The following is a 7,418-nucleotide window of genomic DNA, read 5'->3' as shown; positions in this document are numbered from 1 at the left end:
AGAATCAATTGATTTTCATATGCACTTCTGCCTGCTTTTAAACGCCAACTTAATCTGATTTCTGTGTAATATATATTATCCCTGAAGTCGAAATCCGAATCGTTTATTCATTAGGGTAGCAAAACAAACAAGCAAAAGCCCGATTAATTTTATTTAAAAGAAAAAAAAAGCAAAAGGAAGTTCCTATTTTCCCAGGGTGACTTTGACAAACAACTTTTAAGACTCTCACAGAACAGTATCCAATTAAGCCAGTGGCAAAATTGGCAAGGTACAATTTTGTTTTAAAAATTCTATCTATCTATCTATCTATCTATCTACAATATTATATATGTATATATGTGTGTATGTTCAAGACTAGCACATGCATTTATCTATACTCTTTCAAAATTTTGCTGAAGAATCAGCAAAGGGAACAAATTGATAACCATGCTAAAGATAAAAAGAGGACTGTCAGCAGAGATTTGATAATTTTCTGTAAGATGGAAAGGAAGTGAATAGGACTGATGGAAGAAGCAGAACAGAGGAAGCAGCATCCCAGATTTACTCAGGAGAGGTCTGTAGAAAGGATAGAAATATTCTTTCCAAAGAAGCCTTGGGAAATCTCCACACTGGGCATCAATACATTCAGAGCTCAGGATTGGAAAAAAAGCCCAAATCAAGGTTGCTCAGAGAGCAGCTGTACCATTTGGCCTTTCTCATTCTTTTTCACCTTTTCCATGCATGCAAATAGGCTGCTGGCAAGAGAAGATCCGGAATCTTCATCCACTCCCTGGGATCTCCCTTATTAAGAAAATAAGATTGCTGGGGTGCCTGGGTGGCTTGGTCACTTAGGTGTCTGACTCTTGATTTTGGCTCAGGTCTCAGTCTCAAGGTCATGAGGTCTGGCCCTGTGTCAGGCTTGGTGCTGAGTTTTGGAGCCTGCTTGGGATTCTCTCTCTCCCTCTGTCTCTGCCCTCCCCAGTTCTTGGTCTCTCTTTCAAAAAAAAAAAAAAGAAAGAAAGAAAGAAAAAGAAAAAGAAAAAGAAAAAGAAAAAAAGAAAGAAGATTGCTACCTGGGCAGAACTAAGACTCTGCAGGATTTTGTGTTCCACAGGGAAGCCCTCTGTTTTTGGTGGTGTGAGAGGCAAAAGAACACCATTTGTACAATTCTTATGCTAACACCCCTAAAGGAAAGTTTGTCAGTTGACACCACCAGCCATGTGCACAGTCTCCACTTTTAGAGATATGCAGTTGGAGGAAACATGCCTAGCCAGTGGCAGAGAACTTCACTACCCACACCCAGCCACCTTCATTAACTACTGAGTCTTTCCTCCATAAATAGAAACAAATACCTTGTATGATCAAGGTGATAGAAGTGGGAGATGTGGGCTTAAAGCAAACTCATGAGTATGATGTCAAGTGATACTATCTAAAACCAAAGGCTCAAGAAACAGAGTTTATAATATTGTTTAAAGTCATAATCATTGTGGTCTGCCATCCATTTCCTCTTCCTGTGGCCAATAGAACTGTGATCTTGGTTTGAGGTAGCCATTCTTCTTCCACTCTTAGTCCACATGTTTTGGGTGAATCTGAATGTAACCTCTACCCCCAGGATGGAATACAGACCTAGACTTAGACCAAAGTCTATGATCCACGCCCTTGGCCACCATCACTAGTATTGAAATGAGCAAGCTAAGTGCATCTGCTTTTAAATATTCACACCTTCTTTCTCACTTCTATGGGAAGAGTATATGTCCCCATTCTATTGATTTGGGGTGAGGTCATGTGACTTTGTTTAGCTAATGGGATGTAGTTATGTAGCTGGTCTTGTGCTCCTGGGCTTCTGTCATCACCATGAGGGCATGCTTGGTGTAGGTCACCTGTCCCAGGAAAAACATGAGAGATACACGGAGCATCCCTGAGCTATCCCAGCCCAGAGCTATGAGCAGTTTCACCCAAGATTAGCAGAAACCTCTCAGCCACGTCCAGCCAACCTGGGCCCACCTGATCTCAGCCAACCCACAGATACATGAGTTAAAGAAATGCTATGTTGTACAACACAGAGAGTCTGTGTGTGTGTGCGTGTGTGTGTGTGTGTGTGCATGCGCTTAGCATTATTTTGGCCACTGTTAAATATCACAACAGTAAAGGCACATGAATTCTTTCCTGCTAGTCTAGAATCTAAGAAGTTATGAAGCTACAGCCCTTGCAGCTGTGGCCACCACATAGGATTCAAAAATGAAGCTTACAGGCCAAGGAGAACTAAGCTGGAATCAAGTCCTACTCACATTGTTTGAGCTCTGAATTCAGCCTTCATAATGTCAGTTCAACCTCTAATCTTAGAGTTTATATGAACCCATAAATCCCCCTTCATTATTAAAATCAGATTTATTTGGCTTTTTTCCCCACTTGCAATCAGAAGACTCTTATCTGATACCAAAGCATATAGATAAACAGTGGAAAAACTAAAATAATTAACAAAAGTTAGGAGGAGAGAAGGATGTGCAGGAGGGGCCCACAAACAAAATCCTCATCTTGCATGGTATAGTCAATCCAATGTTTAATTAAAAAAATATAAACAGAGGTGTATTTTGTGAACTTAGAAGAGATGAGCATGGGAAGGGTGCCTGGGTGGCTCAGTCTGTTAAATGCCCAAACCTTGATTTTTGCTCAGTTCATGATTTCACAGTTCATGAGATCAAGCCCCACTTCAGGTTCCTCGCTGACAGTGTGGAGCCTGCTTGGGATTCTCTCCCTGTCTCTCTGTTTCTTCCCCACTCATTATCTCTCTCTCTCTCTCTCTCTCTCAAAATAAACATGTAAAAAAGGAGAGAGATGAGCATGGGAAGGGACTAAAATCGGAAATAAACAAAAGTAGTTATCCATGACTGCTAGTCAGAGTGCGACAAAGATATGGGGTGTCCATTTTTTAAATCTTATATAGATCTGTACTGCCCAATGAACAAGCTACTAGCCACGGTGGCTATTCGCAGTTAAGTTAATTAAAATTAAATGAAATGTAGAATTCAGTTCCTCATAAAAGTAGTGACATTTCCGGCCACCACGCATATCTGGTGGTTACCTATTGGACAGTACAGAATAGAATATTTTTATCATTGCAGAAAGTTCAGTTGGACAATGCTATAGTAGAATGTCACATGTCACTGTGTAAAATCAATCAGTCAAACAACAGAAGTTTAGCTCTATGACTCATTACTGTACCACAGGGCTTTAAGGTTACAGGCCCTGGACATAAACTGCTTGGATTCAAATCCCAACTCTGACACTTGGGTAAGTTACTGATTATAGAACCCTGGGCAAGTTACTGAACTTTCTATAAGTTAATTCTGTTACTTGTAAGTGGCAAAAAAAAAAATAACAAGAAAAAAAACAAACCCAGACATACCTTACAGCGTAATTGTGAGAGTTAAATAAACTAAATATATAATAAGCTATTATATATGTTGTCCTTCTAAGAGTACCGAGCACTTGGTAAGCATTAACTGATTATTTTTTATTTGTTATCCTCCTGTAAGTTAGATTTTATTTTACCAAATGTGCATATTTTAAATAAACTATATGTGTATAGATGAGATTTAGAGATCAGTATTTACATATAATATGTAATATTTTGCATTTTGTATGTGACCTATATACATTTACCTATCTCAGCTCCAGTTCATGGGCTCTAAATGCTTTCATTTTCTCCTTTATACATTTCTATATTTTCCAAATATTTATACTCATCATGTGTTGTCTTTATCATCAGAAAAAATGAAGTTTTTATTTTTAAAGATACCAACATATTTTGAAATGAATAACGTGCTACATCCGGATCATTTGCCTTTGCTGATTTGGTCCACAGAGGCCCATTATATAATCTCTGTCATTAATCAATCAGGGCTTCGTGACCTCTTTCATGGACTATTACAACATCCTCCTGGCTGGTCCCATCTCCATGGCCAGCCCTGCGCCAGCTTCCCGGTCTCTCTCCACAGCGCTGCCAGAGCAATCCTTCCACAGCATAACACTTATAACACTCCCCTGCTTAAAATTTGTGAGTGTTTATTCAACCTTTACAAGTGAAGTGCCCAGTCCATGACATGACCCACCAGAGCCTCCCCATGTTGATCTTGCCTGCCTTTCCAGTCTCCTACCATGGACATCCAAGTCCCCACCCACAGGCTGAAGAGTGAACACTCTTCTGCTGCACCTTTTCCATCTAGGAAAGTTCCATTTATTCTGCAAGATTCACCTAACACTGCCTTCTATGAAGGTTTCCTAGTCTTCCAAAGCAAAATAAAGCTCCCACTTCAACTGGTACCTCTGACTTACAGCCTGTTCTGTGGAACAGCAATCACTTGTTTACATTCTCCACTCACCCCCATTATGTGCTCCTTGCCAGCGTGGTATCTCTTGCCCTCCTATGAGCAGTCCAGAAACTGGCCCCACATAGTACTCAATAAACAATTGTTGCTCAGATACATGCAGGAAGAACTCATTTTATTATTTAAAAATTTTTTTCATTTTATTTATTTTAGAGAGAGAGAACACACAAGTAGGGGAGAGAGCAGAGGGAGAGAAAGAGAATCCCATGCAGGTTCCATGCTCAGTGTGGAGTTCCATGCAGGGCTTGATCCAGGACTCTGATATCAAGAGTCTGACACTCAACTGGCTGAGCCACCCAGGTGCCCCCAGAGGAAATAATTTTAAAATGACTTTTATTGTTTTACTAAAACAAGGGTTCATGGTGGAAAAATTAGAAAATTCAAGATAAATCAAATGCAGAAAATGTAAAGTACACATAATGTCACCTCTCAGTAATTTTTAACACCTTCATCCATTCCATTTGCTGCTTTAGAGGCTCTCAAACTTTCTTGGTTCGTGGCACTCTTAGTGGTTCGGTAGTATTTTTCTGGTACTTTAAACCCATACAAATTATGTTTATTATGTAGTTAGGTCCAAACAATTTAATAGTAGAGTTCACAAACTGAGGGTTCATCAGGGGGAGGTAGGTGGGGGATGGCTAGAGGGGAGATGGGTATTAAGGAGGGCACCTGTTGTGATGAACACTATGTGTTGTATGTAAGTGATGAATCACTGAAACCAGTATTGCACTATATGTTAACTAACTAGAATTTAAATTAAAAAAAGTAGTAGTTCACAGTGTCCAGAAGTGTTGCTTGTGTTCCTCTTGAAAGTTTAAAATATCCTGTGGGGCCCCTGAGTTCCCTACAGTGGCCCAGGATGGCTTGGCACACAGTTTAGGAACCACGGGTCTACACTTTCTGAAAGGGTCTTTTAAAACAAAATATATTGTTATACTATACAAACTGTTTTGTTAACCTGTTATTTTTAGTTAATAATTAGTAAAAAATAATTTTCCTCTTGGTAATTGCTTATCTAACAATATCTAATATTTGATAAATATTTATTTTGTTTCTTATGAGGGAGGTATAATACTATACCATTATCTTCATAAAGAACTGAGGCACAGAGAATTTAAGAAACTTGTCCCATGCGCCACAGCTAGTAAGTGGTCTAACTAGGTTGTCAACCCAAAAAAACTGGATTCTAGAATCCCTACTCTTAACTACCTTCCTCTAATGTCTTTTAACGTTCACAGCATCATTTTAATGGGAAACTCAAGATGCAATGGTATTCTGTATTCTATATTATAATTTACATATTTATACTATATTGTACTTTACCGAATCCCAAATATTAGACATTTAAGTTGTTTCCAAGTTTCTACTGCTCTCAAAAACCTAGAGTTGCACATCTTTGTAACTGAATCAATCCCTGCATGCTTTTATGTTTATTCCCTTGGGGAAAAATTTCTAGAAGTAGAATTACTTTGTCAAAGAGTATGCACACTCCAAGGTTTTGGGTACATATCATCAAATTATTCTACTGGAGAAGCTGGATAAATATCTATTCCACTCTGTCTTTCTTATCCTCACGAATACTGAGTATTTTCATTCTTTAAAAAAATTACCAATAAATTAAGGGAAAAAAGTTGTAGCTTATTGTTTTGTTAATTTGTACTACTTGACGTTTAAGGAGAGTGAGCATTTTTATCTTTTTTTTTCTTAAGTTTATTTATTTTGAGAGAGACAGAGATGGTGCAAGTGGAGGAGGAGCAGAGAGAGAAAGAGAGAATCTCAAGCAGGTTCCATGCTGTCAGCACAAAGCCTGATGAGGGCCTCGAACCCATGAAGCTGGGAGATTATGACCTGAGCCAAAACCAAGAGTCAGGCGCTTAACCTACTGAGCCACTCAGGCATCCTAAGCATTTTTATCTTAATAACCAGAATTTATTTTTTTATATTAGAAGAAAGAGGCAAAGCCTCAGAAGCAGCAAGACAGCTGCAACATGGTTGGAAAAGCCCCTTACTGGACCTGTCTAGGGTCTATTCACATTCAACTCAAACTACCCCACAACCCACACCCCATGTTGCCCTGGTGATGAGAATGTAACATGTGGTCTACATTATCCAAGATGGCGTTCCTTCTGCATTCTAGTCTGCCTACGGCAGGAAAATACTCTACTCTTAGAACCACTGCCACAACAAAGAATCATAAAGAGAATGGTAGACAAGGATTTAGGGGATGTTGGGCCAGTCATGCTATGACCACAGGAGAATCATTTATCATTTTTTAGTTTCAACTTGTCTCCTAAAATGACCAGTGCTTCTCAAACTTTTCACAGAAATAGTCCAAATATACCAGAGAGTGAAAATTCATTCCTAGGATTACTACCTGGGATGTTTCCACCCAAAAGGACTCATTGTAGATGTGAAGTTTTTCTCTTCTTTAAAATTCAAACCCAAACTGCCTTCTCTTCTATAAGATATTGGTGTTTTTCACAGGTAAGCATGATTTGCTCATTTGTTCTCTTTGTTGTTGTTGTTGTTGTTTCTCAAATAGAAGTGGTGCTCTTGGGGAGATATGCTGTAATTTTATACGTAGCTTTAAGGACACTGACACATTGCTACATACTCTGCTTTGAGAATTCTCTCCAAGATTCCTTCAACGTTGGTCAACGTAAGATTCTGGAGAACAAGATCTGCTTCATAGTTAACAGTAAAAGGCAAGTTCATTATTCTGGACGATAGTTAATTTTCCTAAAAGGGTGAGCATTTTTCCTTCCCATCAAGTTCCTTGATCCTTGACACAGAGATGATCCTTCTAGTCAGCCTGGACCATAACTGACCATTGTCAAATACGCTGCTAAGTTAGGTCCATATGCTAAAATCACTACTACTACTAATATGTCCACCTTCATCCTAAAAGCAACACACAGCTGTCTCATATAACTTTCTTCTTTCTATGCTGAATGCATTTCGTGATAGAAGTAATGTGGTACAGGGAGTTCCGGAAGATGGCGGTGTAGGAGGACGCGGGGCTCACAACGCGTCCTGCCGATCACTTAGATT

Source organism: Panthera uncia, chromosome D2, assembly GCF_023721935.1.
Source record: "Panthera uncia isolate 11264 chromosome D2, Puncia_PCG_1.0, whole genome shotgun sequence".
Classification (NCBI taxonomy): Eukaryota; Metazoa; Chordata; class Mammalia; order Carnivora; family Felidae; genus Panthera; species Panthera uncia.
The sequence above is the reverse complement of the archived record's forward strand: the minus strand, read 5'-3'. Positions refer to the sequence as shown.